General features: G+C 44.4%; 1 pseudogene; it reads right to left on the bottom strand.

Annotated features, from left to right (window-relative positions):
• Positions 1-1,373: 1,373 nt before the first annotated feature.
• Positions 1,374-2,548, bottom strand: LOC118894600 (annotated as a pseudogene).
• Between the last annotated feature and the right edge of the window lie 1,309 nt (positions 2,549-3,857).

Here is a 3,857-nt window from a genome sequence, read left to right as displayed (position 1 = left end):
CTCCTTTCCCACTCACAGTTTCTCCTTAGTGCGGTTCTTAGTTCTCTCTTAGTTCTCTTGCCTTAGTGCAGTTACAATTTATTACAATTGATGAACCAATATTCATATAGCATTACTAACTAAAGTCCATAGTTTGCATTAGGATTCGCTCTTTGTGTTCTACAGTTCCGTAGGTTTTGACAAATAATGTCATGTATCCATCAATACGGTATCCTACAGAATAGTTTCACTGCCTTAAATATCTCCTGTGTTTCACCTAATCATCACTTCCTCACCCCGCCTTGACCCTTGACCCCTGACTATCACATCTTTTTACTTTCTTTCCCAGAATGTCATATAGTTGGAGTCATTCAGTATGCAGCCTTTTCAGATTGGCTTCTTTTATTTAGCAATATGCACTTAAGGTTCCTTCGTGTCTTTTCATGGCTTGATAACTCATTTCTTTTTTTTTTTTAATATCCTCTTTTTTTTAGAAGAAGAAATTACAAATAACAAAACATTAGCAAAATGAGTAGAAAGTACAGCGACTTCTCATATACTCCCCCTGCCCTCACACATGCACAGCCTTCCCCATCATCAACATCCCACACCAGAGTGGTACATTTGTTACAATAAATGGACCTACATTGACACATCGTTATCACCAACGACCGTGGATTGTATTAGGGTCCGCTGTTGGTACTGTATTCTATGGGTTGTTTTTTTTGGTAATTAATTAATTAATTTATTTATGGCTGTGTTGGGTCTTCGTTTCTGTGCGAGGGCTTTCTCTAGTTGTGGCAAGCGGGGGCCACTCTTCATCGCGGTGCGCGGGCCTCTCACTATCGCGGCCTCTCTTGTTGCGGAGCACAGGCTCCAGACGCGCAGGCTCAGTAATTGTGGCTCACGGGCCCAGTTGCTCCGCGGCATGTGGGATCTTCCCAGACCAGGGCTCAAACCCGTGTCCCCTGCATTAGCAGGCAGATTCTCAACCACTGCGCCACCAGGGAAGCCCTGGGTTTCTTTTTTGCTTCTTCTGGTTTTTTTTTTTTGTTTTTTTTTACAAAACAGCAGCAGGAAAGAAAAATGCAGGAGGCAGATGAGCCAGGCACCGGGGTTCAGATCAGAAGGGAGCAGGGAGACCAAGCTGTTACTGCAGGCTGGCCCCGGGACTCTGGCCCAGCATCCTGGGAGCACGGCAACAAGCCCTAGAAGGAGCAGAGAGTGGGTGAGGAGACGGCTGTCCCAGCTCGGTGGCGGCACCGCTCCTTGGGCGGCCACCCTGGCGGTCAGCCAGGTTGGGAGCACTTGAGGCTCCTGTGTTTGGAGGCCTGGTCTCCAAAGCACGGACCCACAGGGGCCAGGCAGAGGGAGGAGGTAGGAAGGGCCGGCACAGAAGGGCTATGAGTTCTATCTGGGTCCCCCGGGACCACGGGGCCCAGGTGGGCAGGGGCAGTCAGGACGCTTCCCTGCTTGTCAGACAATCAGCTTCTTCAGGAAGGCCTCCAGCTGGTCCTCATCCTTGATGCCCACAAACTTGTCCACCACATCCCCATTCTTGATGGCCAGCACGGTGGGCACAGCTGATACCTCATACTCTATGGCGAGGTCTGTGTGGTCATCAATATCCGCCTTGGCCATCACCACCTTTCCATGCTGCTTGGCCACCACCTTCTCTAACCTTGGCCCCAGGATCTTGCAGGGACCACATCACTGTGCATGGAAATCCACAACCACTGGTGTCTCACTGTTGACAACTCAGTCTTGAAAGTCTGGTCCATCCTGGATGTTAAAGGTCATTGTACAGACTCTGGTGGTGTATATTGACTGGGCTTGGCTGGGTGTTACTGTCAGGTTATTAGGACTGCGCTGTGGGGTCTGCAGGGCCCTGGAGGCAAGGGGCGCCCACTGACTCTGAGAGGGCTTCCTGCAGATTATGGAGGCCAGGAACCTCCCCAGGAGAAGTCGCTAAGCCATCTCCCTGCAGCGAGAGCAGAGGGGTGCACAGCGCGGCCCTCCCCACCGGTCAAGGGCACTTCTGTTCCCTATTCATTTCTTTACTCACTGCCTGCCATCCAGCTTGCACACATCCCCAGTCACCCAGTTGCCGCAGCCAATGGTATTTGTAGCTTTCCTGCCCCATGGACAACACTGGACAATTGCGAATGGAGCATCTACTGGCCAGGTACTGTGCTAGGTGCTCTGCTCCAGAAATGAGAAGCAGATGTGATCCCTACCCTCATGGGACTCACGTGATCAGTCATTCCTAATTAATACTCAGGTCCCTTGATTGCCACTGCTCCCTTTGGCAGGTTTACTTAAATGCCACTTAAATCTCCCTATTTTTGAAGACCTCTTCTTTCCTTCCCTTCCTTCTCTTCCTTCCTTCTTGCTTTCCTTCTTCCCCTCCTTCCTTCCTTCTTTCCTTCCTTCCTTTCTTCCTTTCCTTATTATACATGTCTTCTCAAGGCAACCACTTCTATACCTACAGCTTCAATTACTTTGTGTATACTCTAATGACAACACAATTTTAAATGTTGTTTTCATTTACCAGTTTTTTTGTTTTTGTTTTTTTTTTTTGGTTTATTCCTAGGTATTTTATTCTTTTTGTTGCAATGGTAAATGGGAGTGTTTCCATAATTTCTCTTTCAGATTTTTCATCATTAGTGTATAGGAATGCAAGAGATTTCTGTGCATTCATTTTGTATCCTGCAACGTTACCATATTCATTAATTAGCTCTAGCAGTTTTCTGGTGGCAGTTTTAGGATTCTCTATGTATAGCATCATGTCTTCCGCAAACAGTGACGGTTTTACTTCTTCTTTTCCAATTTGTATTCCTTTTATTTCTTTTTCTTCTCTGATTGCCGTGGCTAGGACTTCCAGAACTATGTTGAATAATAGTGGTGAGAGTGGACATCCTTGTCTCATTCCTGATCTTAGAGGAAATGCTTTCAGTTTTTCACCATTGAGAATGATGTTTGCTGTGGGTTTGTCATATATGGCCTTTATTATGTTGAGGTAGGTTCCCTCTATGCCCACTTTCTGGAGAGTTTTTATCATAAATGGGTGTTGAATTTTGTCAAAAGCTTTTTCTGCATCTATTGAGATGATCATATGGTTTTTATTCTTCAATTTGTTAATATGGTGTATCACATTGATTGATTTGCGTATATTGAAGAATCCTTGCATCCCTGGGATAAATCCCACTTGATCGTGGTGTATGATCCTTTTAATGTGTTGTTGGATTCTGTTTGCTAGTATTTTGTTGAGGATTTTTGCATCTATATTCATCAGTGATATTGGTCTGTAATTTTCTTTTTTTGTAGTGTCTTTGTCTGGTTTTGGTATCAGGGTGATGGTGGCCTCATAGAACGAGTTTGGGAGTGTTCCTTCCTCTGCAATTTTTTGGAAGAGTTTGAGAAGGATAGGTGTTAGCTCTTCTCTAAATGTTTGATAGAATTCACCTGTGAAGCCATCTGGTCCTGGACTTTTGTTTGTTGGACGATTTTTAATCACAGTTTCAATTTCATTACTTGTGATTGGTCTGTTCATATTTTCTGTTTCTTCCTGGTTCAGTCTTGGAAGGTTATACCTTTCTAAAAATTTGTCCATTTCTTCCAAGTTGTCCATTTTATTGGCATAAAGTTGCTTGTAGTAGTCTCTTAGGATGCTTTGTATTTCTGCGGTGTCTGTTGTAACTTCTCCTTTTTCATTTCTGATTTTATTGATTTGAGTCCTCTCCCTCTTTTTCTTGATGAGTCTGGCTAATGGCTTATCAATTTTGTTTATCTTCTCAAAGAACCAGCTTTTAGTTTTATTGATCTTTGCTATTGTTTTCTTTGTTTCTATTTCATTTATTTCTGCTCTGATCTTTATG

This window comes from Balaenoptera musculus, chromosome 4 (assembly GCF_009873245.2).
Source record: "Balaenoptera musculus isolate JJ_BM4_2016_0621 chromosome 4, mBalMus1.pri.v3, whole genome shotgun sequence".
Taxonomy (NCBI): domain Eukaryota; kingdom Metazoa; phylum Chordata; class Mammalia; order Artiodactyla; family Balaenopteridae; genus Balaenoptera; species Balaenoptera musculus.
The sequence above is the reverse complement of the archived record's forward strand: the minus strand, read 5'-3'. Positions and strand labels throughout refer to the sequence as shown.